Source organism: Ceratotherium simum, chromosome 26, assembly GCF_057802395.1.
Source record: "Ceratotherium simum simum isolate JZ-2026a chromosome 26, ASM5780239v1, whole genome shotgun sequence".
Taxonomy (NCBI): Eukaryota; Metazoa; Chordata; class Mammalia; order Perissodactyla; family Rhinocerotidae; genus Ceratotherium; species Ceratotherium simum.
In genome coordinates this window covers 17,076,550-17,101,269 of record NC_141925.1, presented here as the reverse complement: position 1 = coordinate 17,101,269, position 24,720 = coordinate 17,076,550, and the positions used below count along the sequence as shown (strand labels likewise).

The window sequence follows — 24,720 nt, the reverse complement described above, 5'->3', positions numbered from 1 at the left end:
ATGGCGCGAGCGCCGCGGCTGGCGCCCCGAGCCGGCTCCTCACGCCGCAGCCGGGCCCAACGTGGCACTTCGGCAGGACCCTCCCCGGCCGGGGCTGCGATTCAAACCCCCGGCGGCGCCTTGACCAATCGAGAGCGGGCTGCTGGTCGAGGGGCAGCGACGTCGCCCAATCGCGTGTCAATGCAGGCCCGCGGGTTCGCCCGGCCTCGGGGACAAGCAGCCAATGGCGGATCTGGAAGAAACAAAGAAGGCGGGGAAAAGGCGAAGGGGTGCGGCCGAAGCCCCCGCCCTCTCCTGCGTTGGGACGCTTCTGGGAGTGCGTTGGTGTCGCTGGGTTGTGGAGGTGGCGCCTTCTGCGACGCTTGTAGTGGGTGTGGGTGTGGGGCCGGCCAGCCAGTAGACAGGTTGCGTGGGCCTGAGGGGCTGGAGTCCGGCCTCGGAGCAGTGGGACGTTGTCGTGAGGTGTCCTTCGTGCAGCCAGGAGGCGCGAAGGGTGCCGGGAGCCCGATGTCCGCTGCCCCGCCTGCCCCTTCGGGTCTTCTGACTCCCAGATTTGATCTCGTTGATGCGGGGAGATGAACAGTCGGTGGGAGTTCAGGGCTGTTAGCAGTTTGCTCCTTGACATCTGAGCCCTCACCTCCAATTCTCTGGGAAATTGTACTTGTTCGCTGTAAAACGGCTGGCCCCAGACGTACTTGAGAATCTGGGGGCGGGAAGGGATGCAGTTGAACCTATCTCCTTAGAAGAAAAATTGCGAGCATTTTTGCGTGCGATATCTAAAAGACTCGTAGACTACAAGTTAAGCATGTAGGTCGTGACGTTGCACCTGGAGAGAAGAGAATGAACGCAGCGCTAGCCCTTGATGGCCGGCAGAGCAGTGAACGCTTCTCCCCACAGACATGACGGTAACCACTGTTCGTGGGTTGCAGCTTTTACCATCATCATGCAGACAAAGCCGGGAAACTCTTAAATAGTGACAAACCACAACGTCAGTGTTCTCAACCTTGATGTAAAGGTAAAGGTACAGCTAATAGAAGACAGCAGTGCTCTCTTTTATAGTAGAATGCCAGCCAAGAAATGTAGAAGGAATAAAGGTGTTAGAAAGTAATAATCATAATGAAAGAGGAATGGTAAACTCAAGAATCCCTTTCTTCTGAATCCAGGTATACTAAAAGACAAAATGTTACTGATCTACATTTTATTGCTAGGTTAAAAAAGAAGAAAGCTAGGTCCCCTATAAAGCCTCTACTGCCCTAGTTGTCAATATTCAGGTAGAGATATTAGTCCAGAGCCAAAAGAAAAAACTTAAAACCAACTGTCTTAATTTAAAAATAAGTCACTACAGATAGAGCTGTTTGGAAGGAGAAATGATGGGATTTAGGATTTGTTGATGTCGATTTGTGGAAGATGAAGGGTTAGAATCATGCATCTGACCTTTAAGAGACTTCATCTTCCATAGTTGCTGATCCGCAAGATTGAAAGTGCTGGCTTTTTTCTCCATGGCAAATAGCTCATTTAATTATATATATAAAAGTATGTACTCTTTTCTGATGCCATAGTTATAAGGATGTTAAATAGCTCATTTTGATTCCAAATCAGATGGGAAAGTGTATTGAAACGTTAACATTCTCAAAAAAAAAAAAAAAAAAGAGAGAAAGATCTGGAGAATTAAAGTTATTGATAGTTTAAAATGTCAAAAAAGAAAACAAAACAGGCTTTAAGCCTATTGTTACTGGGTTCTTTTTAAGGACACTATTTGGGGAAGGTTTTTTTTCCCTGGAAAAATCTTGAACAAAAATTGCGTTGAAAAAGACATGTTAGCTTTCAGTGCTAGAAGCCTTGCTTTGGAGAGGTCTTGATCATTCTTTGAGAGTCTTAGTCATAGCTTAGAAGCAATCATAAACAGCTTCTTCAGCAACATTGGTGTTATTTGGTTTAGTAGTAGGTTAATGAATAACAACCCAAGTTGATTCTAAAAGGAGGGTTTCCTGTTTTTCATTTAATAATTCACTGGTGTTTAGTGAACCTGCCCAGCCTAACCACGACACCATTTTGCTAGTTTCAAACTCTTCTGTATAAAACATTTTGTGATAAAGAAGAACCAGTTTCAGAAGTCCTTTGCCCCTGCTTGTAAAGATATAATGTTCTCGATCTTTTGTGTTTTGTTGCCATAGTAAAATCAGGTAAGGAGAGTTTTATTTATTTATTTATTTATTTATTTATTTATTTATTTATTTTTTGTGAGGAAGATCAGCCCTGAGCTAACATCTGTGCTAATCCTCCTCTTTTTTTTGCTGAGGAAGACCAGCTCTGAGCTAACATCTATTGCCAATCCTCCTCCTTTTTTTCCCCTAAAGCCCCAGTAGATAGTTGTATATCATAGTTGCACATCCTCCTAGTGGCTGTATGTGGGATGTGGCCTCAGCATGGCAGGAGAAGTGGTGTGTCGGTGCGTGCCCGGGATCCGAACCCTGGGCCACCAGTAGTGGAGTGCGCGAGCTTAATCGCTAAACCACTGGGCCGGCCCCAGGAGAGTTTTTAGATAGTGGTGGTGGCTTTAAAAAAATTGTAATTGTTGATTTTCAGTTTGATACTTATTGAAATAAGTATTACTATGATGAAAATAATCTAAAGCAAAATATTGATAGTTCCTTTCGCAGATGGAAATAAGGAAGATTTTACTTCCTCCTCTTAGTATACGTACACAAAGAGAAGTTCAGGCTATAGAGTTTTTCATAATGTTATTAAAACCTTATATTCACATGTTTCAGTGGGTGCTTAACTCAAATTCTTTTTAGAAATTTGAGCTCAACTCAGTGAGAGCCAGCCCTAATGGCTTGGTGGTTAAAGCTGGGTGGGCTCAGCTTTGGCAGCCTGTGTTGGGTTCCCAGGTGCGGAACCACACCACTCATCTGTCAGTAGCCATGCTGTGGCAGTGGCTCACACAGAAGAACTAGAAGGACTTACAACTAGAATATACAACTATGTACTGGGGCTTTGGGGAGGAAAAAAAAGAAAAAGAGGAAGATTGACAACAGATGTTAGCTCATGGTGAACCTTTCCCAGGGGTTAAAAACAATTGAGCTCAGCTCAGCGAGTTTATGACTCTGTAAAATTCTAAGTTTATAAATACCTGCCTTCTGACTTAATGATAGATCAGTTCAGAAGGTATGGCATCCTTCTTGTTTTAGCATGCCTGAAATAAAACTAAGAAAAGAAGAGTGAGTAGATTTTGGTGGGCTAAATTTGTATCTTGGCTTTTGGTTCTACTGACTCCCTTGTTTTGGGCCCTCTTAGAATCCCAGTGACCTCTAGCCTCTATCTTGCTTCTTATGGCAAAAGGAACTCCCTAGAATGAGTGCTTCACCAGTCATTCCCAGCTTGTTCAAATCTGAGAATTACCTTTAAAGCCAAAAATGTTGGCTGGCCTCTACGTAATAGTACTTGTATTCCTCAAGTGTTTGAGTGCTGCATAATGACAAAAAAAAAAAAAAAAAATTCAGATTTATATTTTATCATTAAGCAGAATCTACAAACATTTTGAGAATACTAGTACACGGATGGGCAAAATATTCTTTATTCCGTCGACAGACAATGCTTGGTCTGCCTATGTGTTTAATAACCGCTTTTGATAATTCCAGGGTCCTACTTTCCATAGAATTAGAATCATGTATCTACTGGATGCAAAGTGAAACTCAGGGACTTAGGTAATTTGATCATTTGAGCCAAATGCTCCCTCCCCCACTTCTAACTTGCCCTCTCCTTCCCTAAGAAATTGGGTAATACAGACTGAGGTGCCTGCTTAATTCCCAAGGATTATTTAAGCAAGTAACATCTCTCCAGTTATCTGAATATTTATCTGTTTTCTGATTCAGTAAAATTGTGGAGACCTGGACAAATATTCCAGTAAGGCAGGGATAAAACAGGAAAATCATGGTGTTATGTTAAAACCATAGTGAAGATTAAAAGGAAGATGATCTATACCCACCTCTTGCTTGGTTAACCTTTCCCTGTTTTCAGTTGGGGAAATCAAGTCACTGAAAGAGTAAGACAATAGGCCAGATTTAAGAGGGACATCTACATCAGAGCAAGGACCAGAATGTGTTATTTCCAGATCTATCTTAGGTATGTTTTTGGGGCCAAAGTTACATAGTCTGTCAGGAGAGGATCAAGACTAAATCTTCCAGTGCAAACCTGTACTACTGAGTGGACAACTTTATGCTAAGATGAAGGGCTCACTTCATTCCTTCTCTGTGACTTTAGCTAAAGGATATCACCTTGTTGTTCCTTTTCTGTTGCACTCTTCCAAGTAGGGAGGATAACAATGCCATAAACACATCTCCCTGGCCCCTAGTTAGGCATGTCCAAACTCTTGGATAAATCGCACTTTTGTAAGTTAAAAGAGATATTAAAAATGTATTCAAGTAGGGTCATACTCAATGCAAATTAGGGTTCCCAGCAACATTTCAAAAAATATTGAGTGTATGAGTAACAAAGTAAAGTGTTAATCTGGTTACATATTCACAGCTAGTGGTTTTAGACTCTTATTTAACTAAAATTAACTAGTCTCCAGTGGAATTTGGCCACCCATCAGCTATTGTATGCAAACAGTGAATATTAATCATTTTCCTTTTTATTTTTTTAACAAAAAGAAGAATTCCTTTGCATGGAAAATGACACTTATAAGTATCAAACCCATTGCTTGGGCATATTCTATGGTAACATTAGAGACTGAAATGCTAAATTCTGTCTTCAGTTTCTACTATGTGAAAGTTTTTTTACATGTACAAGATTTCAGACGTGGCCTTTTCAAGCCCTTATTGTCCTTTCATCTAGAACAGAGTACCCCGTCCTCATAGTTGTGCATCGTTATTATTTTCCAAAGAGATGATTCTTCATGCAGCTGAAAGAGTTATCAAGGAAAGGTTATCGGGGGCCGACCCTGTGGCTTAGCAGTTAAGTGCGTGTGCTCCACTACTGGTGGCCTGGGTTCAGATCCCGGGCGCACACCGACTCACCGCTTGTCGGGCCATGATGAGGCGGCATCCCACATACAGCAACTAGCAGGATGTGCCACTATGACATGCAACTATCTACTGGGGCTTTGGGGAGAAAAAGGGGGGAAAAAAAGGAGGAGGATTGGCAATAGATGTTAGCTCAGGGCCGGTCTTCCTCAGCAAAAAGTGGAGGATTGGCATGGATGTTAGCTCAGGGCTGATCTTCCTCACAAAAAAAAAGAAAAAAAACGTTATCCATGTCCAAGATCCTTTGTTTGAGGGCAAAGAGAGATTTTTAAAGAATTGCAACTTAAAATATAAAAGCTTTAGAGTTTAAAGAGTAAGCTTTGGTTATCTGGAAAATTTGATTATTTGGAAAATTCACTTATGTGGAACAATTAGAATTATTTTTAAGATATTCTGTGTTTTGAAAAGTCACATGAGTATTCACAACTTGTACCATAATTCACTACCAATTAGATGGTCAGGATGGATCAAGTTCATGGTCTTAAAAACTGTTATGGGGGCTGGCCTGCTGGCACAGCGGTTAAGTGTGCACACTCCGATTCAGCGGCCCCGGGGTCACAGGTTTGGATCCAGGGCGCTCATGGACACACCACTTGTCAAGCCATGCTGTGGAGGCATCCCATATAAAGTAGAGGAAGATGGGCGTGGAGGTTAGCCCAGGGCTGATCTTCTTCAGCAAAAAAAACGGATTGGCAATGGATCTTAGCTCAGGGCTGATCTTCACCAAAAAACAAAAACAAAAAAACTGTCATATTTTATAATGTTACTCATTTATTACCAACAACAACATACTTGATCTAATAAGTAGTTTTACCATTTTGAGATAGCAAACATTGACATTTTAGTCTTTCCTAAGGAAATTATGTGCAGCTATGCCATGGTAGATGCACAGGCTGTTGCTCTTTGCAGAGGCCTGGCCTGTGTGCCTGGTGGGGAGGCGGTCTAGCATGATGGCTGAAAGCACAGACTCGGGGTGCTTTCCGTCTGCCTTGGCTCAGACCGTGGCTCCTCATTTATTAGCTATGTAAGTTGCTTAACTTTTCTGGCCCTCAGCTTCCTCATTTGTAAAGTAGGGATAAGAGTAGTACCTGCTTCATGGGATTGTTTGAAGGTTTTAATGAAATAATTTATGTGAACACTTGTACAATGCCTAAACACAAAGGGAATGCACGTTGGCTTTTTGGGGAGTATTGGCTGTTGTTATTAGTAATATTTCAGCATGTAACGCCCCCTGCTGGTTCTGAAACCAATGAGCTTTTTTTTACTGATCAGCTTTGGCTATTTCACATTAAGTAAAAATTCAGAGGTCATTTTCATCAGTATAAACAACACTAATATAATCCTGTGTGTTTTTTTTCTTCTAGATTATTTTAATGATCTGCAATGCTCTTAATGACCTGTCGGTATTTTCACAACTCTAAGGCCGCCTGCTGTTCCAGTTGTCATAGTTCTGTTTTGTATGGTGCCTGTTTATACGCAGTAGCCTTCCTGCTTCCTTGGTTCTCTGGGAAATACTACCATGAAGGTGACTGGCTTAGTGGACTTCACCTGGTGGTATCATTATGTGCTTTTAATAGCATGCTTACCTTTGCCAGCAAGCCCCGTGTGCACTGTTTGCAGACATTTTCACTAGACACAAGAGTCGGCTTCAGCTTATAAAATTAGTCAAGTGGCATCACCGGTAAAATCTACCACAATCCTTTTCTGTGGCCTCATCTCTGATAACATGGAAAGTTTGCTCAATTTTCAGGCTGTTGCTGTTGTCATTGTCATTCTTGCTGCTGCTAGCCTTTGTGCTGTCACGTACCACATGGGTTGCTTTGAACCTGAAAGAAGCCCCAGGGAAAACCTTTTCTCAGAAAGTCAACAGGATCTCCCCTGGACCTCTGTTGTCTCATTGATGAGACAAGTCCTGACCCAGGAAAACTTTCGCCTTTTTCTGATAATGAATTTCATCCAAGTCTTCCATTTAACCTTCTTCAAAAACTTCATGATGATCTTTGCAGATAATCTTGTTCCTGAGGATGTTCTTCCTTCTTCCATAAGGAGCATCCTGGACAGGGCAGGCTTTATTTGCCCACATATGTGTGATTGATACCGGCCCTGATATCAGTTCCCCTGCATTAAACCCAGAATATATGGAGTTAAAACCAAAAGCACTCATGCTCTTTCCCTGTTTCTCTAAGTTACATTTACATACAGATATTGGTTGTTTTACAAATCGTTAAAAGCCCAGATGGCCTCAAGCTGGGCTCACACTGATGTTTTGGCTAATTACCAGTTTTTGAGGTTTGTTACACGGAAACTGATATCAAGAAGCTAAAGCTTCTCAGGCCTCAACTCCTTGGCTTCCTGGTGCCAGAATCCACCATCCACCACAGAAACAGAGACAATTGAAGGACACCCACCTGTAATTCCCTTATCTGCCATCCTCCTCCCTACAAGCAGCCTCACAAGGCCAAAGGCAAGCTGGTGGGAAAGTGCTGACCAATAAGGCCACAGACTCCCCCTCCCTACAAGCAGCTGCATTCCTCACAACCTTTAAAACCCCTTACCTCCCAACTTTGGGTGAGATGGGACAAATTTGAGAGCTCTCATCTCCCGGCTGACATCACCCAAAATAAAACCCCTTTCCTTGCCATAAACCTGGCGTTCCAGTTTTATTTGGCCTCTCTTATATGACAAATAAAGAACCTGGGTAATTATCCAATAACATGATGATTCTTCATGTATCTTCCTTCAGGGATTAAAGATTTAGCTCTTACCTGGCCAAGGAATTAAAAACCTGATTGTATCAGTAATTTGAAAAAATGACACACATTTATTAAGAAATCCAAAGATTCATAGCCTCAGACATTATATGAGATTCAGTAGAAACATAATGGATACAAGAGATGAAAGGAAAAAAGGAAGGAGAAACCAATGAGAGCCGAACAATGTGATATTTTAAACATTTTAGCTTTTTTTTTTTAAAGATTTTATTTATTTATTTTTTCCCCCCAAAGCCCCAGTAGATAGTTGTATGTCATAGCTGCACATCATTCTAGTTGCTGTATGTGGGACACAGCCTCAGCATGGCCGGAGAAGCGGTGCGTCGGTGCGCGCCCGGGATCCGAACCCGGGCCGCCAGTAGCAGAGAGCGCACACTTAACTGCTAAGCCACGGGGCCGGCCCTAAACATTTTAGCTTTTGAATTTTGTTCCCCTGAGCTTTCTCATTTAAGCCTCAGCAGAGCTATGGAAGAAAATAAATGACTTCCTGGGAGCATGTAGTTTTGCTTTATCTGGGCATTTAAGATTCCTGTGACTGTTATGAGCAAGAAGAATTAACTTGATCAAGAATTGGTGAAGCCAGGTATCAAAACACTTGGCTAAAAGACTGAGTCCTGGAATTCCAGAGCATTAAAATTCCATGGTCATGACCATTATTGTAGAGAGCATGTCCTCCTTCGAAAAATATATCGGCCTGTTGTTTATTGCACCATTTGGAGAGTTGATGAATCAAATTGTTCCCCTTAACTTAAATATATTCTCCAAAAATATGACTTAACCTGCCTATGATATGGCTTTTCCCTATTTTCATAATTAAACAATAAGTAAAATCTGTTATGTATACTCTTCAGAACATAAGTCATTCTAGATAGATGAATTTTTACTGTTTACCATCTTTCAAAAATATTTAAACCATGTGGGATAGAAATAGTTCTAAAATGTTTTGTGTTGCCACACTTTCTTAAGCAAAGACAGGATAGAATTTACCTTTCCATTAGCTCAAGGCCTTTGTTATAGTTTTGTTACTGTATACCATAATAATGATAACTCACATTTATTGAGTATTTACCATGTGCCATGGACTATGTCAAGGGTGTTGTACACATTATCTCACGTAATCCTCACAACCACCTATGAGGGAAAGACTCTCATCCTTACAGATGAGAAAAGGGAGGCTCAGAGGCATCTTCCCTTAGAGCTGTGTACTTTAAGATTCTGTCTCTAAAATGTACTCTGTTTATGTGGTTTATTTAGTAGAGGATACCAAATAGAATATCATTTTTGGCTTATCAGTATAGTTCCAAGTACTGTGTGTGCATTAATAAAATAATACTCTCCCTTCGGGGCAATTTGAGGTTTGTCAAGCTTTTTGCTGCTATGTTCAATGACCCAGAATGGGAAGTTGGGTTCCTGTCTCTGCCTGTTATTATCAGATTCTAGGCTATGTATATCTTCTTACTTTTAATCTATAATATCTCCTCTTCCCCAGGTAAAAAAAAAATTTGTTAAACTCATATGTAAAAAATTAAAATAAAAAAAGTAGTTTTTTTTAAACAGCTTGAGATATACAGTCATGTGTAGCTTAATGATGGGGATATGTTCTGAGAAATGCATCGTTAGGCAATTTTATCATCGTAGGAACATCATAGAGTGTACTTACAGAAACCTACATGGTACAGCCTACTATACACCTAGGCTATATGGTACTAATCTTATGGGACCACTATTGTGTATGCGGTCCATTGTTGACTGAAACGTCATTATATGGTGCCTGATTGTAATTGACATATCATACAATTCACCCATTTAAAGTGTATAATTCAGTGGTTTTTAGTATATTTACAGATATGTGCAACCATCATCACAGTCAATTTTAGGACATGTTCATCACCTCAAAAAAATCCCATACCCTTTGGCTATCACCCCAGTATTTACCTATCCTCCCTCCCCCAGCCCTAAGCAACCATTGCTACTTTCTCTTTTTATAAAATTCCCTATTCTGGACTTTCGTATGAATGGAATCATATAATGTGTCTTTTGTGACTGGCTTCTTTCACTTAATATAACGTTTTTAAGGTTCATCCATGTTGTAGCATGTATCAGTACTTTATTCATTTTTACAACAAAATAATATTCCATTGTATGGATATACCACATTTTGTTTATCCATTCATCAGTTGGGGAACATTTGGGTTGTTTCCACTTTTTGGCTGTTAACGAGTAGTGCTGCTGTGAACATTAAATACAAGTTTTTGCACGGACATATATTTTCATTTCTTTTGGGCAAATACCTAGGATGGAATAGCTGTGTTGTATGGTAACTCTATATTTCACATTTTGAGACACTGATAGACTATTTTCCAAAGTGGCTGCACCATTGTAACCACCAGTAGTGTGCCAGGGTTCCAGTTTCTCCAGATCTTTACCAACACTTGCTATTATCTGTCTTTTTGCTTATAGCCATCCTAGTGTGTGTGAATAGCATCTCATTATGGTTTTGATTTGCATTTTCCTGACGGCTAGTGATGTTGAGCATCTTTTCATATGCTATTAGCCGTTTGTGTATATTCTTTGGAAAGATATCTATTCAGCTCTTTTGCCTAGTTTTTAATTGGGTTGTCTTTTTATTGTTGAGTTGTAATAATTCTTCATATATTTTTGATACAGTCTGTTTTCAGCTACATTATTTGCAAATTTTTTCTCCTATTCTGTAGGTTATCTTTTCACTTTTTTGATGAAATTGGGAAGAGTGAGCCCTACTACTTTGTTCTTCTTTTTCAAAATTGTTTTGGCAATTCTAGGTCCCTTGCATTCCCATGGGAATTTTAGAATCAGCTTGTCAGTGTCTACAAAGAAGACAGCTGGGACACTGATAGGGACTGAATTGAATCTGTAGAATCAGGTCTGTAGAACATCTTCGCTATGTTAAATCTTCTGATATATGAACATGGAATGTTTTCCGTCTATTTAGATCTTTAAAAATTTCTTTCAATAATCTTTTGTAGCTTTTGGAGGATACATTTTGCCCTTCTTTTGTTAAATTTATTCCGAAGTATTTAGATGGTAGATTTTTAGTGAAGACCTGGGGAGCAGTTATGAGGTAAGTAAATGAGGTTTACTAAGTGCATCGATTCAGCGATCTTATTGTGGCGGGTCCCCTAGATGTTTTTTTGCTTCCTCTTAGTTTGTAGCCGTGTTCTGGGTAGAAGTCCCCAGATGGTTGAATTCTGATGGAGTGAAGAAGGACTATTACGCTTCTGAACAAATGATAACAACTTCTTTATGTCTTTATTTGTTATTACAAAAATAATACATATTTGCTGTAAAAATTCATACACTAACAAATCACTTAAATAAAAACTACTACTCCTTTCTTATTGTCCCTGGATTTCACTTACTGAGGTTTTCAAAGCAAAACTATACATATAATTTAAAAAATAAAATGAGATCACCCATGAATTTTCTGTCTCCTGCTTTTTAAACTTAACAGGTTATGGACATTTCCCTGTCATATATAAGTCTACTTTTTTTTTTGGTGAGGAGGATTAGCCCTGAGCTTATATCCATTGTCAATCTTCCTCTTTTTGCTGAGAAAGACTGGTCCTGGGCTAACCTCTGTGCCCATCTTCCTCTACTTTATATGGGACACTGCCACAGCATGGCTTGACAAGTGTTGCATCAGTCCGCGCGTAGGATCTGAACCTGCGAACCCCAGGCCACTGAAGCGGAGCGTGCAAACTTAACTGATACACCACTGTGCCAGACCCTAAATCTACTTTTTTAAAATAGCTGTGTTAGGTTGAATTATATCAGTGTTCTGTAATTAAACTTTATTGATGGCTCTTAGGCTATTTCTGGTAGTTTTCTACTACAAACTATCCTTAACAGGTTTTAATACGGCTCCTGTTCTTGTGTTTCATGTTTTATTAAATACTTGGAACAAACATAAGAGTAGAAAGAAAGGTAGTTTTTTGGTTACAGTTTTATTGAGGTATGATTGACCCTCAATAAACTGCACATATTTAATTTTATTTAATTTTTCCCCCAAAGCCCCAGTAGATAGTTGTATGTCATAGCTGCACATCCTTCTAGTTGCTGTATGTGGGACGTGGAGAAGCGGTGCGTCGGTGCGCGCCTGGGATCCGAACTGGGCCGCTGGCAACGGAGCACGCACACTTAACCGCTAAGCCACGGGGCTGGCCCTTGACTGTTTTTTAATTGAGTTGTTTGTCTTCATATTATTGAATTGTAAGAGTTCTTTATAGATTCAAGATACAAGTCCTTTGTTGGATATATGTTCAGCAAATATTTTCTCCCAGTCTCTCTTGGCTATTAAATTTCAAGAGAAGCATGGCCAAAAGATTTCAACAATCCTTTTTCTCAAACCCTCACGCTAACATATGAATTTCTGTTGGTCTCATTAAAAAATCATTATAAAGTGGAAATCTGAAGTTGCTTTACATTTATTTTTAATTTCTAGAGAAGTGACACGTATAAATTGTTGGGGTAGAAATATAATAGCTCATTGGAATCTGTTCTTTATTTGGCTAAGTCACTTTAACACTTTAACTGTTGGGTGTAGGAATGAAAGATAAGCACGGCATTTTCACTTTTCCAGGCTGTCTTCTCTGTGGCTTTCTTTTTGAGGAGTTGAATAAATGAAAGGAGAAAAGAATGAACAAGTGCCCTTTCTCTTTAATAACTGTTTAGATAGGTCTGTGATTCTTCCACATCCCCCACCCCTCAGAGAAGCAGAATAGTAGATAGATTAAGAGTATGGAGTCTGCTGGGGAGGAGTCTGGCTCCCCTCTTACTAGCTGTGTGACCCTGGGTAAGTTCCTCAACCTCTCTGTGTCTCAGTTTCCTCATCTGAAAAATGAGAATAAAAGTAGTACCTAAGTAATGAAATTATTATGAGGATTAAATGAATTAAAATATACAAAGTACTTGAAATGACTCCTGGCACAAAATAAACACTCTAGAAATGTTAGCTTTTATTATTAAGTCTCAATGCAGCAAATATTTATTAGACTTTCACTGCAAGTGTGGCACTGCCTTTATCTGTTTTGATTTAGGCTGCTCTGACATAGACTCACCAACACTTGTGCTGGGACACACTAGTCACAAACACCAACTCAATGAACATATGAATGGAGAGCCAAAATCCTCAGTTTGTAGAAGGCTTTATCTTAGTAAAAGAAAAAGCAGTCTCTTTCTTTCATGATTTTTGTAATACTACTCAATATCGGCTCATATCTTTTTACATATTGGACACAATAATAATAACTAACAATTAATGAGTACCTTATATGTTGGGTATGTGCTAGATGAGAGAGAGAGACAGAGATGAAACAGAGACAGAGAGAGAGGGAGAGTGTTGGAGGAAAAGCCTCTTAGGTAGATTACTTGTTTGTGAACACAGCTGATAAAATTGGCAAAGCTGGAATTCAAACCTGGAGACAACTGATTTCAAAACCTTGCGCTTTGCACTCTACCACGTAGTTTTTACATTATTAATTTCTTGTATTTTGCACATTCATGTATTAGAGATTGAGAACAAGAAGCTTGATTTCAATATGTGGACATGTGTAATTTTATAATATTATTATTATGTGTAGGAATATAATGGGACTTGCTGGGGTGTTTTACATCCTTTCCCTTACAGAGCTCTAAGAAATGCCTTGGATCACATCAATCACTGAGCTATCATTTTTAGTATCCAGAAAATGAGCTCTTGTTCCTTGAAAGTAGAGAAATAAGCCAAAAAATCAGTCAGGGGAAAAACACCCTTATGTTTATTGAAGAACATTTGTATTCTAGTTATATCTTTCAAAATTCTCTCCTAATTGTAATGTACATACATTTGGTTAATGAAAACTGTAGGGCTAAGCAATGTACTTTTTTATTGAAAACAAAGAGTATCTCCTATTCTTTGTTAATATACCTATGTATATTTAGCACAAACTTTTCAGTCTGGAACAATGAACTTCTTCATTGGTAGCAAGAAATGCAGAAAAATAAGTCTGAGCTCTCAACATGAATCTGTTAGAATTATGAAAATATGTAAGGTAAGACAGGAAGCACAACCAGAAGAAAGGTAGATAGAATCATAAACTATTGTTTATCTCTTGTGCCTGATTTTAGGATAAAGTACATTTGAGACATATTACAGTAAGAATAGTGAAATGTTTATTCAATAAATATTTCTTTCACCTACTATGTACTAGGTGAATTCTGGGCTTTAACCTCAAATTTTAAAACCTAGATTTATTTTAGATTTGAGTTGGACATTTCATATTACCATAGAGCAATGCTAATTATTTCTAAATCATGGGTTCTTTCACATGGTTGGTTTTAGTAAAATCTCTTCATGTTAGTGTGAAAATAAAAATGTTAGAAACCATTTCCTAGTTTGTTCATTTCATAGGAAATAATACCTGTTTCTTTGTTATTTATAGAATATTACTATCCTTAGTCAACTTTTATGGATATATATGGATAATAGCATTTCTAACCATGATAGACTGTTCTGTGTGTTTCAACTGATATCATAATTCAGAATCAAATTTATTTTTTGCTGAGAATGTTTATTCTGTCGTCAGCAAAGGTAAGCATAATTCATGGGGTTCCATCTTAACACAGTGTCAATCTATTTCAATTTCAGTGCCTTATACTCAAGCCAGTCCTGGCTGAGGAAGTTTGGTTACTATAAAATTACCTTAATTTCTTTCTACCTAGAAGGAACAGCCTCCATTGTCATCTTCCTTCTTGGACAGCAATACTCTTACTTTTTGGTTCTTTGTCTCACTATTGTTATTTAAGTAAATGCTTGTGCCAATCCCAAACTTATACTAGGTCTTACCATTTGCTCTTTCAAGCCATGAAACATCTTCGATCTGAGCTGTTTTTTTTTAAATTTTTTGTTTATTGCAGTAACATTGGTTTATAACATTGTATAAATTTCAGGTGTACACCATTATACTTCTATTTCTGCATAGATTATATCATGTTCACCACCCAAATACTAATTACAACCCATCACCACACACATGTGCCAAATTATCCCTTTCGCCCTCCTCCCTCCCCCCTTCCCCTCTGGTAACCACCAATCCAATCTCTGTCTCTATGTGTTTGTTTATTGTTGTTATTATCTACTACTTAATGAATGAAATCATACGGTATTTGACCTTCGCCCTCTGACTTATTTCACTTTGCATAATACCCTCAATGTCCATCCATGTTGTCACAAATGGTTGGATTTCATTGTTTCTTATGGCTGAGTAGTATTCCATTGTGTATATATACCACATCTTCTTTATCCATTCGTCCCTTGATGGGCACTTACGTTGCTTCCAAGTCTTGGCTATTGTGAATAACGCTGCAATGAACACAGGGGTGCATGTATCTTTACGCATTGGTGTTTTCAAGTTCTTTGGATAAATACCCAGCAGTGGAATAGCTGGATCGTATGGTAGTTCTATCCTTGATTTTTTGAGGAATCTCCATACTGTTTTCCATAGTGGCTGCACCAGTTTGCACTCCCACCAGCAGTGTATGAGAGTTCCCTTCTCTCCACATCCTCTCCAACACATGTTGTTTCCTATCTTGTTAATTATAGCCATTCTGATGGGCGTGAGGTGATATCTCATTGTAGTTTTGATTTGCATTTCCCTGATAGTTAATGATTTTGAACATCTTTTCATGTGTCTGTTGGCCATCTGTATATCTTCTTTGGAGAAATGTCTGTTCAGGTCTTTTGCCCATTTTTTAATTGGGTTGTTAATTTTTTTGTTGTTGAAATGCATGAGTTCTTTATATATTTTGGAGATTAAGCTGTTATCAGATGTATGGTTTGCAAATATCTTCTCCCAATTCTTAGGTTGTCTTTTCGTTTTGTTGATGGTTTCCTTTGCTGTGTAGAAGCTTTTTAGTTTGATGTAGTCCCATGTGTTTATTTTTTCTGTTGTTTCTCTTGCCCAGTCAGACATGGTGCTTGAAAATATGTTGCTAAGACCGATGTTGAAGAGCGTACTGCCTATGTTTTCTTCTAGAAGTTTCATAGTTTCAGGTCTTACATTCAAGTCTTTAATCCTATTGGAGTTAATTTTTGTGTATGGTGTAAGGTAAGGGTCTACTTTCATTTTTTTGCATATGGCTATCCAGTTTTCCCAACACGATTTGTTGAAGAGACTTTCTTTTTTCTGTTGTATGTTCTTGGCTCCTTTGTCAAAGATTAGCTGTCCTTAGATGCGTGGGTTTATTTCTGAGCTTTTGATTCTATTCCATTGATCTGTGTGTCTGTTTTTGTGCCAGTACCATGCTGTTTTGGTTACTATAGCTTTGTAGCATATTTTGAAATCAGGGAGTGTGATACCTCCAGCTTTGTTCTTTTTTCTCAGGATTCCTTTAGCTATTCGGGGTCTTTTGTTGTTCCATATAAATTTTAGGATTCTTTGTTCTATTTCTGTGAAAAATGTTTTTGGAACTTTGATAGGGATTGCATTGAATCTATAGATTGCTTTAGGAAGTATGGACATCTTAACTATGTTAATTCTTCCAATCCAAGAGCATGGAATATCTTTCCATTTCTTTGTGTCTTCTTCAATGTCTTTCAGCAATGTTTTATAGTTTTTGGTGTACAGATCTTTCACCTCTTTGGTTAAGTTTATTCCTATGTATTTTATTCTTTTTGTTGCAATTGTAAATGGGATTGTATTCTTAATTTCTCTTTCTGCTACTTTGTTGTTAGTGTATAGAAATGCAACTGATTTTTGTATGTTGATTTTGTATCCTGCAACTTTACTGTATTCGTTTATTACTTCTAAAGGTTTTCTGGTGGATTCTTTAGGGTTTTCTATATATAAAATCATGTCATCTGTAAATAGTGACAGTTTCACTTCTTCCTTTCCAGTTTGGATCCCTTTTATTTCTTTTTCTTGCCTGATTGCTCTGGCTAGGACTTCCAGTACTATGTTAAATAGGAGTGGTGACAGTGGGCATCCTTGTCTGGTTCCTATTCTTAGAGGGATAGCTTTCAGTTTTTCACCATTGAGGATGATATTAGCTGTGGGTTTCTCATATATGGCCTTTATTATGTTGAGGTACTTTCCTTCTATCCCCATTTTATTCAGAGTTTTTATCATAAATGGATGCTGTATCTTGTCAAATGCTTTCTCTGCATCTATTGAGATAATCACGTGATTTTTATTCTTCATTTTATTTATGTGGTGTATTACGTTGATTTTTTCTTTTTAAATTTTATTTATTTATTTTTTTCCCCCAAAGCCCCAGTAGGTAGTTGTATGTCATAGCTGCACATCCTTCTAGTTGCTGTATGTGGGACGCGGCCTCAGCATGGCCAGACAAGCGGTGTGTCGGGGCATGCCTGGGATCCGAACCCGGGCCGCCAGCAGCGGAGCGCACGCACTTAACCGCTAAGCCACAGGGCCGGCCCTATTACGTTGATTGATTTGCCAATGTTGAACCATCCCTGCGTACCTGGAATAAATCCCACTTGATCATGGTGTATAATCTTTTTAACGTATTGTTTTATGCGATTTGCTAGTATTTTGTTGAGGATTTTTGCATTGATGTTCATCAGTGATATTGGCCTGTAATTTTCTTTTTTTGTGTTGTCCTTGTTTGGTTTTGGTATAGGGTAATGTCGGCTTTGAGAATGAGTTAGGGAGCTTCCCCCCCTCCTCAATTTTTTGGAAGAGTTTGAGAAGGATAGGTATTAAGTCTTCTTTGAATGTTTGGTAGAATTCACCAGGGAAGCCGTCTGGTCCTGGACTTTTATTTTTGGGGAGGTTTTTGATTGCTGTTTCGATTTCCTTACTGGTGATTGTTCTATTCAAATTCTCTACTTCTTCTTGATCCAGTTTTGGAAGGTTGTATGGTTCTAAGAATTTATCCATTTCTTCCAGATTGTCGAATTGGTTGGCATATAGCTTTTCATAGTATTCTCTTATAATCTTTTGTATCTTTGAGGTGTCTGTTGTAATTTCTCCTCTTTCATTTCTGGTTTTACTTATTTGTGTCTTCTCTCTTTTTTTCTTGGTGAGTCTAGCTAAAGGTTTGTCAATTTTGTTTATCTTTTCAAAGAACCAGCTCTTGGTTTTATTAATTTTTTCTATTTTTTTAGTCTCTATTTCATTTATTTCTGCTCTGATTTTTATTATTTCCCTTCTTCTACTGATTTTGGGCTTTGTTTGTTCTTCTTTTTCCAGTTCCTTTAGGTGCATTGTTAGATTGTTTATTTGAGATTTTTCTTGTTTGTTGAGATAGGCCTGTATTGCTATAAATTTCCCTCTTAGCACTGCTTTTGAGCTGTTTTTAATATTCATTTCTAGACAGAGTCGTACCTTTCTGCCGAATTGTCTCAATGTTAACAGCTTCTTTTTTGAAGAGATTTCATAAACTAGATTTTGTAGTAAAGTTCCTCTTTCTAGCCTATTCAGGTACATCATTTCATAAATGCTGCTGCTGAATAAGTATGTTGCCTCCAAAACATGTTCTTTGCCATCTTGGGAAATGGCTCTACCGTCTATCTAGTTGCCCAGGTCAGAGACTGAGAAGTTGTCTTTGCCTGCTCTTTCTTCTTTGTCTCCTACATCCAAGATGCTACCAATTATTAGTAGTTTTATCTCCCTAATATATCCGGAATCCATCCCTTCTCTATTCCCATTGCCATTCCTTTAGCTCAGGTCCTCATCATCTCTTATGTGGACTGCTATATAGCCTCCTACATGGTCCCCTTACCTCTAGTCCTCAGTCTCTCCAACCCCTTCTTCCACATTGTTTCTAGAATAATGTGTCATTCCTTTGCTTAATAATCTTAAGTGGCTTCTCACTGTTTTCAGGGTATAATCCAAATGATGACATATGAGGTCCTTTGTTATGTAGGCCCTGGTTACCTCTTCATCCTCATTTCTTATCATTCCTCCACTTACACTGTACTGCACATCATACAGAAATACTTTGCAGTTCCTAATTCAAACACCTCTGTGTCTAACATGCAGGATTCTGTACCTAGAAAGCTCTTCATCATTTTTTTTGCCTGGATCTCTTCTTCTGTTTCTTTAGGCTGAAGCTCAGGGATACGCTTCTCTGGAAAGCCTTCCTTGATTTCCACATCTGGATTAGGTGTCCCTTCTACATGACTGCAATGCACGATGCTTATCTCTGCTGTAGCATTTATCCCCTTGCCTGTGACAATCTGTGGCCCCCACTGGACTGAGCTTATCATGAATAGTGTCTAGTTTCTTATCACTGTGGCCCCATTATCTTCTACAGTTCCTGCAAATAGTTGGTCCTTAGAAAATGTGTTTTGGGTGAATGAGTTAATAAATCCTACTTCAGGTCCTTGTTGGAACAGTTTGAGAAAATTTTCATGAAGATTTATTTGTACTTTGGATGAATTAGTTGGGGAGAGTATAGTAATTAACTCAAAGGATTGACTCTCTGTGAAACTTTAAGACATTAGAACTCCACATAGACAACTATTGTATAAGTCTATAATGGTGGCCCTGGCTATATCATATTTAAAATGATATTTTTATAGTGATTTTTAGAATTAAAATTCTTTGTTTGCTTTTTTCTTTTACTTAAACCATCCCCCTGTTTTCATTCTTCTACCATAATTAAAATGTTGTGTGTCCTTTTACAGTTCTTAACTTATCCTGTTCTTACTATCAAAAGAAAAATGTCTGATGAATTTCACTGGCATGTTTTGTTCTTTAGACTCTATTCATAATTTAAGCGTATTAAATGAGCAGGTAGTCATTGGGAATGAAGAAAAAGCATAAAAACCATTTTTTAAAAGTCCCAAGTGAAAGTAGTTATTTCATTTTAAAAAGAGAATTATATATTCATAGATATATAATATTTTGAGGGGATAGAAATGTGTGCCTAATGTATCTTTACTTTTATAGTATATTTTTTCATTTTTTCTTCTTGCAAACCAAATGTCAACTTTCATTTGATGTTTGGATTTTTAAACAAAATCTGTGCCCGCTATTTATAAAATTTTCATATATGTATTTTAAAATTGTTTCTAGGGTGACTGTGCAAGCTTCTTTTTGCTTGTTTAACCTGCTGCCAGCTGATATGGTTGATGCAGATTTACTGAAGTTCAATTAGCAGTAAGTACATTATTCAAACATTAACTACAAAAATATCACATGGAGATAGGACCTCTCAGAGTCTCCATATCTCAGTTATATTGCCACTACAAATCACATATAGGAGAGATGATCATAAGGGGCATCACTGGGATCAGAGAGCTGGATGTAACTGGACATTCATAATTGTTTGCCCTGGGCAACTTTTCCCTGCTTCTGAAAAGACATCATAACTTTTTATCCCTCAAGTTCACACAGCCAATGCTATAACAGAGTTAAATCTCAGAAATCAAAGTGAAATCTCAGATAGCTTTATGTTCTACTTATTGCAGCATGCAGTATTACACTGGATGATAAGGCAAAATGACCTTTGCTCTGTGACATTGCAAGAATTAAAATTAAAATTCAAGGACCATCTTATTCTTTTTTACTTCAAAAAGGGTAAGGTGATGATGAGAAGTTTTGGTCCTTGGTATGGCTATAAGCGTTGTAGATCAGCTATAAAATCTACTCGATTGGCAAATATTTTCTGATATGTACCCAATTTTATGGATTAGAGATGAATGTATTATTTTAAGACAAGCACGTTCTTTATTAGCTATGTAGAAACATTCAGACTTCATGGCCTCATTTTGTTTTTTAATGCAACTTAAATCGAGGAAAGCTTTGCCAATCCAGCTTCTTGCTTTCCTCGTTAGATAGTTCCTTTCCTGTTTAACAAGGTTTTGTTACTAAGTCATATTTGGAGTGATGAATAAGATGGTGAGCTCCTTACAGTTCAGGACTATATACCTCATGCCTAGAAAAGTGACTGGCTCAAATCACTTTTTTAAAACGAGTAAGTTAACAAGAAGAATGCTCAGTAAACATCTTACAACTCTCAAATTCTCTTTTGAATAAGACTGAGTACAAATAAATAAAATGTCTCAAATGGTTGGAAAGGGAAGGGCATCAACATTTATCAAATGCCAGCGTGTGCAAGCACCGTGTGGCTTTTGCTCATTCAGGTCTTACCCAGCCTTGTGTGGTAGACATTATTGACTCAACAAGTATTTATTGATTGCCTCCTGTGTGTCAGGCCTAGTGGTAAATGCTGGGGACACAATACAGCAGATCTTGTAACAGATTCCCTCTGAAACGTGCCCTCTCACGCACATGCCATGTTATATGCTTCTGACTAAATGGCTACTCTGGAAGACACCTGTGCTTTTCTGCTAGCATAGTTTGTATCCTTACAATGAGTCAGTACTTTTCGTTTCAAATGTATTGATATCATATGCAGTCGTTATTAATAATTACAACATTTAATTGCGCTTATATTTTATAAACTTAGGAAATATACGTGTGAAATGAAAGTTATTTCTATGAAAATTGAGTTGAATGCTTTAGAAAGATATGATGAAGATAAGTTGTAAAAAATTACTATCAAATCTGGTGTGATAAGAACTGTACATGTTTTTGGGCGAAGTCATAAAAATCTAAAGATATTCTGTACTCAGATTGCCATGTAAACAGCTTTAGATTCTCTCTGTAACTCATAGTAGAAATTGAGGATCCTGTAATATGGGTACAGTACATGCAAGAAAGATGGCACAGCACTTTCATCAGTGGACCTGTACCCGAAGAAGAACCCAAAGAAAAGATTGATGATGAGTATAGTTAAGTTAAAACAGAATGGTTAATGTCTCTTCTAAGAATGATTTTTTTGCTTTAGTCAACTGTCATCCTGATCATGTCAGATAAGAAAGTAATACAGTGAGGAAATATATGTAGCCCTTGCCCTGTGGCACTGACAGTCTACGGGGAAAGAGAGACAGCAATTATATTATTATGTTATCATACAATCATAATTATCTCCATTTTTAGGAAACTAAGACTCTTGAGGTGTTACCTTTCCCGAGGTAACGTAACCAGCAGATTGAAGAACTGAGAATGAGACCCAAGCTCTTACCATCAAATCAAACTTCCTCCAATTCTCTGGCCTCATCTTTCTTTCTTTCCTTTCTTCCTTCATTTCCTCCCCTTTTTCTTCCCTTTTCTTCTCCTCTCTCTCCTCCTTAGTTGCAAGGTTTCCATCGTTAGTTAAAATACGGCAAGATTTCAGTCAATGCACTTGATTTATTTTATATGACACAACTTAATTATGAAAAAATGATATGGCAGGATTCTTACTAAGAACACATTAAAGTAATCCTTAATGAAATTTGGACAGAAAGGCTTAGGTGTGAATCCCAGTTCTATTACTTACTAGCTGTGTGACTGTGGACAAGTTCCTCTGTTCTCCTGTCTCTAAAATAGGAGTGATAATATCTTCCTCATGGGATTGTTGTGGGGCTTAAATGACCTAATACAGTACAGGGCACAGATAGCTCTCACTTATTGAGCACTTAGGAGACTAGCTGTGTGTCCTCTTTGATCTTAGTTTCTTCATTTAAAGAGTTAGGTTCTTCTAGTTCTATGACACCTTATGACTAAGGGGTTAAAATTCTGTAATTACTATACAGTTTCTATTGTTGTCTAGTTAGGGCCAAGGAGGACTTAACTGATACAAAGGTCTTTGATACACACATTCATATAGATGCACACGCATATTCACACATGTAATTTGTGTGTGACGTAGACCCACGCTTTCTGTTTCAGGTCACCTCTTTCTTCAGTGGTTTTTGACATCAATGCTTTGTTTATCAAACCTGCTCAGTCTTTAGCTCATGGTGGTACTCTCTAGGCTAAACCAGTATGGATATGGAAACCCAAACAAAAGGTAGAGTAAAAAAAACCTTTACAATAATGTAAAAGAAATATGAACGCAAACTCAGCCTTTTACACTGATTGCTAGGCAATTATCTTGGACTTTGAATATTATGAGTCATTAACTTATAGATCTTGAGTAAGCTATAATAAAAAGTATGAGTGTCAAAGGAACTTTAATAGGAGTATCTTTAAGAGTATTCTTTAAATTATGTATACTACACATGTCTGTATATTTCACATTAAGCTACATATTAATTGCTTTATTTAAGTCATTCATTCATTAATTATTTCATTCCACAAATGTTTCTGAGGGTCTGCTATTATCTGCCAGATTCAAAGGTGAATACAAGATGAGTAGGGGGCCTCCATGAGACCCCACAGACTACAAAACACTGTGATAAGGGCCCCACCGGAAGTGTAATGGGGCATTGTGGTAATACACAGAAGAGACTCCTACCTTGGTCTGCCTTGGGTTAGGGTGCACCTCACAGAAGAGGGGGTTCTTGAGCTGAGTTTTAAAGGCCAAGGTGGATTTCCTCTCCTGAACACAGAGGAGTGTCATTCCAGGCAGAGAAAACAGCATGGCAAATGTCTGGAAGCAGGAGAGAACTCTCAATACGCTTTTCATTTATTCACTTGACAGATGTTCTTTTTTTTTTTTTTTTTGTGAGGAAAATCAGCTCTGAGCTAACATCCATGCCAATCCTCCTCTTTTTTGCTGAGGAAGATTGGCCCTGGGCTAACATCCATGCCCATCTTCCTCCACTTTATGTGGGACGCCGCCACAGCATGGCGTGACAAGCAGTGCATTGGTGGCGCCCGGAATCCGAACCCAGGCCACCAGCAGCAGAGCGCGCGCACTTAACCGCTATGCCACGGGACAGGCCCCAACAGATGTTCTTGAGAGTCTGCCACATCCTGGGCTCCGTGATAGGGTGGTGAAGAGCAGTGACTGAAACCACGGAAATCTCTGCCCTCACAGAGCTTACATTCTAGTGGGAAGGAAGCAGACAAGAAACTCAATAAGTAAAACACATAGTATGTTAGTTGGTGATAAGTCCTCTGGTGAAAAATAAAACAAGAAGGAGAACAGGAAGTGTTAGGGAAAGCTGCATTTTTAAATAGGGTGATAGGGAAGGCTGCCCGCCAGATGGGTGACATTTGAGTAAAGACCTGAAGGAAGATGGGAGGGAACCATGGCAGCTCTTGTGGGGAAGAGTGTGCCTGGAAGAAAGCACAAGTGCGGCAGACTGAGTGTGGCCTGCCTGGCGTTCTAGGGCTGACAGGAAGACAGTGAGTGTGGCTGGAGCAGAGTAGGCATGAGGGAGGCCAGATCTCCTAGGTCCTTGCAGCCCTCCTTTTTACTTTGGTTTTACTGTGAGGGAAATGGTGAGGCGTAGAGAATTTCTTTGTTTGTTTACTTGACTTTATCTTTTAGAGCAGTTTTAGGGTCACAACAAAATTGAGCAGAAAGTATAGAGTTTCTATGTATTCTCTGCCCTCCCACATGCACAGTTTCCGCTACTAGTAACGTCCCCCATCAGAGTGGTACATTTGTTACAGTCGTTGAACCTACATTGACACATCATTATCACCAAAGTCCATAGTTTATGTTAGGGTTCACTCTTGGTGGTGTACATTCTATGGGTTTTGACAAATGTATAATGACATGTATCTACCATTATAGTATCATAGAGAATAGTTTTACTGCCCTAAAAATCCTCTGTGCCCTGCCTATTTATCCCTCTCTCCCATCTAAACCCCAGCAACCATTGATCTTTTTACTCTCTCCATTGTTTTGCCTTTTCTAGAATGTCATATAGTTGCATTCATACAGTATGTGGCCTTTTCACATTGGCTTCTTTCACTTAATAATATGCATTTAGATTTCCTCCACACATTTTCATGGCTTGATAGCTTATTTCTTTATAGTGCTGAATAATATCCCATTGTTTGGATGTACCAGAGTTTACTTATCCATTCATCTATTGACAGACATCCTGGTTGCTTCCAAGTTTTGGAAATTATGAATAAATCTGCTATAAGCATCTA

The 24,720-nt window shown here is 38.5% G+C and overlaps 1 pseudogene; it reads left to right on the top strand.

Moving 5' to 3' along the window:
• Nucleotides 1–14,616, top strand: LOC147913591 (solute carrier family 68 member 1-like; annotated as a pseudogene).
• Nucleotides 14,617–24,720: the final 10,104 nt, after the last annotated feature.